General features: G+C 41.3%; 1 protein-coding gene across 1 annotated transcript in view; it reads left to right on the top strand.

The window, feature by feature from the left end:
* Positions 1–3,311: 3,311 nt before the first annotated feature.
* The window catches only part of LOC128124471 (zinc finger protein 420-like), a 42,140-nt gene continuing 37,804 nt past the window's right edge, over positions 3,312–7,647 (top strand). Inside the window, 3 exon segments of the mRNA XM_052760783.1 lie at positions 3,312–3,548; positions 4,669–4,781; positions 4,962–5,126. The gene's annotated coding sequence lies outside the window, so the exon portion shown is untranslated.

The raw sequence follows: 7,647 nt of genomic DNA, 5'->3' as shown, positions 1-7,647 counted from the left end.
AATCTCTAAAGGGGCTTGAGCAATTCTGGAGTCTTTTTTTCCCAGCCTGTGCAGAGAATTGTAGGCAACAATCAGAAGAGCATCTGTGGATAAATGGCTAAACAGTATAGTACATAGGATAGTTCTATTTCTAGTTTTTTTAAAAAAATATAGAATGCTTTCCAAAGCGGTTTCTCTAGTTTACAATCCCAAGTAGTGTATTATAACAGTGTTCCTTTCCTAACATTCATGTCAGAATTTGTTATTTATCCTGGTGATGGCCATTATGATGGGTGAGATGAAATCTTTAAGGAAATTTAGTCTGTATCTCCCTGATAGCTAAGTATACAGTACTTTTTGTCAACATGACTTGAGAAGTAAGTACCCAAGCTAACTGCACAGCCTAATCAGTAGACAGGAGTGTACAAGTATATCTGACGCCTACTGACTTTAAAGTCCTCATGGAACTAAATTAGGAACTGTAGAAGAAATGATCAAATCTCCTGATTGGTACCACACACCCAAATTACACCAACATGAACTAATTGAAGAGGTTTATAAGCAGCAACAACAATGAAGCAGCAATAAATGCATCCTGACTAAAAAGAAAAGCCTAGAAGCCGGTTGATTCCTCTCAGAATTATGTCAGAATTTCAGAGGATAATTGATACTGAATCTACTTAAAGTATTCCTTGATGTAAAATGGAGTCAAGGCTTTCAGATTCTTTATGAAGTTAATGTTACTTTGATATCAAACCAGATAAAGAGGCAATATGAAAAAACTTAACTTTTGTTATTATCTTTTTGCCATTTCACATGACATACCTCATTTACTGTACACTCTGATCCCTTTCTCTCTACAATCCTGGCCCATACAAATCCTTCTCTCCATCTGGCTCCCTCCGCACCTCTCTCCCATGTTCATCTCTACTCATTTTGTATTTGACCCACCAAGATTAACCAGGTCATCTGTGAAACTGGGTTTGGAGCTATGCGTTGGAGACTGGTGGGTTTCTCAGAAGAGACAACTAAAGACAGTGATTTCCCTTCTAAAATCTATCCATGGCCACAGTTGAGAGGTAAAGGGTGGGGCCTTGTGAGCCTCTCCCCTTCCTAGACTGTCAATAGAGCTGGTCTCAAGTGAGACTAGTATAGGTAAGTACAGTTCCTCTGGGCTATTGATTACAATAGTTGTGTCCAGTCTGGAGAATGGGAGGTCATGGTCATTCCCCATCTTTCTTTTCTTATTTCTTTCCCACAGCTTCTTCCTCAATACTCCCAGAGCCTTAGATGGCATGGTATAACTGACTTGTTTCAGGCTGTGCCCATTTACATCACTTACTTTATGCATCTTGGACAGATATATGCTTCTACATTCACCACTGAGTTTTTAAATAGAATTTCCTTTGTTTTTCATAAAAGTACTTTTTTTTATGATTTTTTTTTTTTTGGTTTTTAGAGACAGGGTTTCTCTGTGTAGCTTTGCACCTTTCCTGGGACTCACTTGGTAGCCCAGGCTGGCCTCGAACTCACAGAGATCCGCCTGGCTCTGCCTCCCGAGTGCTGGGATTAAAGGCGTGCGCCACCACCGCCCGGCCATAAAAGTACTTTTAATGTGCTTCCCAGAAGACAAACTTGTTTCTGAGTTAGCACAACCCCAACATCACCAACTGATGGGGTATAGTGCAGGATGAATTCAGCCCTGGGTTGTTAATGTTCTGACTGACCACTTATGTCCTGAGATTCCTATTTCCTTTCTAAATCCTGAGTTCCTGAAATGTCTTTCCCCCAAGTCAACATTGCTAATAGTGTAATTACAGATGTTTGAGTGGCAAGAGTGGAGGTCTGTGAGGGAAGGATAAAGATGGCTTTTTAGTGTCACTTTATCTGCACAGTGATGGAAATGATTATCCAGCTTCCCAGGAAAGCTCTCCAGAGTGAGGTACTGTGTCTAAAATTTAGAATATTTCAAATAAATATAGAACGTGCAGCTGAAACTTCACTTTTACCTTTAACTAGTGTTACTTACACGGAGCATTTTTATTTTGATTGATCCATTTCTTTGACTGAGCCATGCAGCTCCTCCACCTTGTCTTCAGGCCTGATGTTCTGTCTCACACCTGATTGATCTCTGTGTTATTATTAGGCTTACTGCATTTTTCATCTCTAGTTTCACTTCAGTCTGTTTTTTTTTTTAGTGTTTCAGACTGCTTATGAAATTCAATTTTCATATCCTACAGTGTCCTCATTTCCCTCAGGCATTTACTAGTGTGTTCTTTCCCATGAATCATTTTGTTCTTAGTCTCTTTGAGTTGATTTGCATGCTTTACAAGTTTGTCCACTTTGGATATGACTCTAGTTTTTGAGTTCTGTATATTGGATATCATTTTACTTTCTCTCCTTAGGAGATACAGACATGGTTTGTGCTTTGAGCCCAGGGTGTTTTATCTTAGTTTTAATTTGTTTTGGGAATGAGACTTGAGCATCAGAATTCAGAGTGTTTGCTGTCTTTTGCTGTGTGATTTTAACCCAGGAGGCTGGTATCTCAAGATGAGAAGTTAGGCAGGATGCAATGAGCATAGTTTAAAAAAAAAATGCCTTTTAGAATGTAAAAATAGCTTAGTCAGGATCCCCACTACACTCAAGGCTGCACATGACAACAAGAACTTAGTGACATCACTCACCCAAGATAACCACAGACAGTCCCAGATCCCATGATGCCCACTGGACAGTATTTAAGCAAAGTCAAGAGCAATGCTCTGTTCTGCATATCCGGTGAGACGCCACCTTGATCTGCCCTGAGGCTGGAGAATCTCCCCCAGGAGAGTGACCCTCAAATTAGAGACTTCTGTTAGACACTGGACCTGACCTTCAACCTAGATAACGTTGCACAGGTGAGCAGCCTTGATTGTAAACCTCGTGTGAAGACCCTCAGCACAATAAAATTACTTTTGTTATACTAACTACGTGCATCTACCTTCTTGCTCCAGACACAGGATAATTCATAGCAGAAGGTTTCAGGACCCAGGGTGGGGATCAGACACAAGGATGCAGTGTCCTCCTAGATCCAGTTCTGGTCCAGGCTGGCTGCAAGCATATGGGGAGGCTGTGCAGAGGGGGTCCAGGACAGGCTGACAGCTGGAGCTGTGTGGAAGGCAGCCCGAGACAGAGTGGGAGGGACGGGTCCCCGATGGGCGGGTATGCCTGCCAATCAGAGGAGTTTTGGGGAGGAAAAAACCCCAACAGGGTAGACTTGGAAAAGAAAGTAAGAAAAGGAGCCCGCGATAGGCGGGTTCAGAGGAAGCAAGTAACCGGAAGCAGAGATGTATTGGGCGGGGCCAGGAGGGCCCGCTCCAGGTAAACCAGGCTGAAGGGACAGGAAATTCCACCATTCCCTGTTGGACTCGGGGAATGGCGCTTTACGAGACTGGGTGAGGAAGACCCGGCCGTGTATTCGGGAACACGAAACCTCCCCGGAGCCGCAGTCGCCGCGCGGGGCGGCCTGGGAAAGTCACCAGTCAGCAGCGCAGTGGCGGGAACCGCAGCCCGGCGGCCCTGGAACCTCCCAGGTCAGAGGAGCTGCGGGGCTGGGACACGGGAGGGAGGGACCGGGGTGTGCTCGCCGAGGCTGCCCAGAAGGACACTCAAGGACACTGTCAGCTCCCGCTGTCCTGCCCGGGGACGTCCGGGAACCTGCGGCAGCTTACGTCATCACCTGCGGTCAGGTGCGGTCGTTTCCCCGCACCCTGCGCGCCTCGAACACCCCTTAAAAGTGTTCGTCCATCACAGTTCTCTCTCTTGCTCGTCACTTGCTCTCTTACCTGTTCTCTGTCTGTCTGTCTGCCTCTCATGTCCCCACTCCGAGACGGCCTTTTCCTCTTTTGCTCAAGCTCCTCCTCCAATAAACCTCACCCTAGACCTGTTGCATGTGGCATGTTCTCTTAGCGGCCCACCCTGGCCGGCCGCCTTTTCCGTACAGACACAGCTTTCAATATTCTGTTACTGATATCTTTTCCATTGTCGGTAAGTTTGAGATCCCATGAAGTGGGTCTCATCGTGATTATTTTACACTTATCTTATGTTGCCAGACTATTCTGTCATAATATAAATCATAAAATAATCCAGGAGAGCATTTTCATTGTCCGATGTTTGCAAACAGGGTTCTCTTTGCTATGTGACAGTTCCAATAGTCCTGGAATTTAAATTCATCCATGCTTTCTAACTTCCCTGTTTTACCACAGGCCTCTTTTAGAGAGTGGCACTTGTCCCTGAGACTAGGCATCCCCAGAGAGTTTGTAGCTAGTAATCACACGAGGAACCAGTGAAATACGATTAAACAGAAAATATGTTTTATGGAGTGCCATACATATGGTTGTAAACATTAAGCAAACCTTTTACTCCCCATTAATTTTCCATCTGAGATATATGCAGTCTAGAATGTAAATACAGCATTCAGAAATGTGTCTTTGTATGCTGTGTCCTTACGTTACACCTTAGGTCCAGCCAAGCCCAACGTGTGTGCTGTGAGAGTATATCAGGCCACACTGTTTTATAGTTAGCAAATGCACTTTAAACAGTATTATTTTATAATATTTATGATCACTCACCTGTATCAGAAAAATGTCTCTTCTTTTGAAGAAAAGCACTTTGCCGATACACAAGTGGCCAAACTGTTGTTTTTTATTTCAGGGTTTGTGGACTTTCAGTGCTATGATTGTGGACTTAGTGTAGGAGGTGTGGGACTGCTCACAGGGCATTTTGCAGGGATCTGTTGGAGAACTGCAACAGTCTGGATTCTGAGGGTGAGAATAGTTTTATTGCACTCTTCCTTGCTCCTGCTCAGGGTTCCTGAGAAAACTACTCTGCATGTATGTGAGCTGTGTGTGAATGAGTCTCAACATTTCAGAGTAAAGTGAAATCCTTAGAGAAAGAGACATTTTTTCGTGATATGTTCTCTCTCCTTCATGTTTATCCTTTGGCAGGTGTTTTCTTCTTACGCTTTTGTTCCATGGAAAGTTCCAGGTGCTTTCTGAAGAACCTCTTTCCCTTATGCAAGTCTCACATTGCTCAGTGAGTCCTGCTCACCTGTGAATCAGAACAAAGAACCCTGGATGGTGAAGAGAGAGGATCAGTAGCAAAGGATCCAGGTATGTTACAAGGAATGAGGAAGGGGTGAAGACATGGGAAAGGGCTCACGTGACAGTAGAAACAGGACATAAAATTTGTTTTGCTTCATTCTGTTTTATTCTAAATGATTCTAGAGAAGTCCACTGAAAATAATCTCAAGAGTCTCCTATTGTAGGAGTTTGAAGGCTGTATGTAAGTATTACTTCTCAGAGACAAATATAATTTTATTTGACTTTGCCTGGGAGTGATGCTGCCCCTCTTCTTTTCACATTGCTGGTTGTGTTTTCATACCAACATGAAGTGGCTTTATTACTATAATTTTAATGTGGTGTTTAGTTAGAACCGTTGAAGCCTCTTGGTTTGTCCTGCACACAGAGTTTTTGGAGCATCTCATTGTTCCTTCAGGTTCTGTGTTTTTTTAGGGTTAATTCCTGTATTTTCTAAAATAATGTCAGCAGGATTTTGATAAGATTTGCTTAATACCGTCTACATTGTCTTTCCTTTTCTATCTTTTTTGTCTTCAACAGTCTATGGTTTGTGTCGCTACAATTTTTATATATTTTGAAATTACCTCTGGGTTTGATCCTTCTCTCATACTTTTGAAGTCTTTGTGGTTTCTCACAATTTTATAAATCTTAGGAAGAGTTTCTCCATTTATATAAAAATGGGTGTAAGTTCTTGGTACAAATTACTTAGAGTCTTTACAGAGGATACTTTTGTATTTTTTCACATGTTTGAATGAGATCCTGCTATCATTGAGTAAATATTCATAATTTTTTTGTATTCTTTTCTATCTCCTGTTGATGGCAGCATTCAGCGTTCTTAGGGAAGACGCTGTTTTTTGTTTTGTTTTTTCAAAACAGGATTTCTCTGTGAACTAGTCCTAGAAAGACACTCCCCCCCCCCTCCCCCCCCAGACAGGGTTTCTCTGTGTAGCTTTGTGCCTTTCCTGGAACTCGCTTTGTAGACCGGGCTAGCCTTGAGCTCACAGATATCTGCCTGCTTCTGCCTCCTGAGTGCTGGGGGTTTAAAGGCGTGCGCCACCACCGCCTGGCAGAAAGACACTTTTTAAATATTGATCTTTACTAGGTTTAAAGCCTTGTTCCATTTTTAAGACATAGCCACAGTATAGCATGCTGATTGAAGATTGAGAAGACTGTGTATCTTCTGCTCTTGTGTGGATGATTCTCTGCAGCCCTGCTAGTCATTATTGGTTTTCTGTGCTGCTCATGGTTATCTTTCTCAATGGTGTATATTGAAGCTCCCCTGCATCACTGCCTATTTGCCACCTACAATTCTGTTATTGATTGCTTCATGTATTTGGAAACTGTTTTATAAAATGCATTCATGTTGATGACATACCTTTCTGGAAATGAACCATTTGGCCATTTGTTAATATATATTTTTTGTATATTTATAGATTTATCTTTTCCTGTTATCTGACATAATTATGACCAATCCTTTTCACAGAAAATCTTTAAATAAAATTCCTTCACTCTTGGCACCTTGTATCCTTACATTTGAAATAAGTACTTTCATAGAAAGTGTATATTTTGATTTTAAGGTGTTTTCTCTTTTGCTTTTGAAGCTGTATCCTATTTTCATGTTTGGTTTTGAGGCATAGTAGACATACACTTCAAGAAATCCCTGAAGGAAAATATAAACATACTATTTTGTTATTTTTTTCTTTTTTGTTTCTTTTCCTCTTTCTGAGTTCCTTTCTATTTCATTGATAGTTTGCAGTATATTTCATCCCTTTATAAACTTGATTAGCATCTTCTCTAGGTTTTCTCTATTTAATTTTTTGCTTGTTCAAGAAGCTGCATACTGACTTGCCTGGTTACTTCAGTGATTTGTATTCCCACTAACACCACGTCTGTGTTCTTCTTTCTTCATTGTCTCCAGCATTTGTTATTGTTTAACACCTTGAGTGTGGAGACTGACTGGGCAGAGATCTCAGTCTACATTAGAGGAACATTTTCTTCATCAGTAAACATGTAGAGCATGTGCTGTTTTCATTTTAGCTATGTCAAAACTTTTGTGTATTATCACTTTTTTTGGTTTATTTCTTGATTATGATATGATTTGCTTAGCTTTTTTTTTTTAAGCTTCCTAGTGAACTCTGGGTATTTATGTACTATACTATGAAATGTTTGCTAATAAATTTCTCCATTCTGTAGGCTGTTTCTTCATACTTTCAGTTATTAACCATTTGTATGCTAATTTTCAGTTGCACATAGGCAAATTTCACCGATTTATTTATTTGGACCTCGTTTCATTCTTTTATATGTGTATATTTACTTTCCCCTACAATACTGGTTGATGAGGCTGCCTATTCTTTTTTTTTCTTTTTCAGTTATTTTATTTTCTGGAGCTGAGGACCGAACCCTGGGCTTTGTGCTTGCTAGGCAAGTGCTCTATGACTGAGCTAAATCCCCAACCCTGAGGCTGCCTGTTCTGCAACATAAGTTTTTTATTTTTTGGAGAAATTCAGTTGGTCACAGCAGGTTGGATTAGTTCTGAATTTTCTGCTCTTACTGC

This window comes from Peromyscus californicus, unplaced genomic scaffold, assembly GCF_007827085.1.
Source record: "Peromyscus californicus insignis strain IS unplaced genomic scaffold, ASM782708v3 Scaffold_4__1_contigs__length_199733344, whole genome shotgun sequence".
Classification (NCBI taxonomy): domain Eukaryota; kingdom Metazoa; phylum Chordata; class Mammalia; order Rodentia; family Cricetidae; genus Peromyscus; species Peromyscus californicus.
Note: the sequence above shows the minus strand (reverse complement) of the source record. Positions and strands in the feature narration are given on the sequence as shown.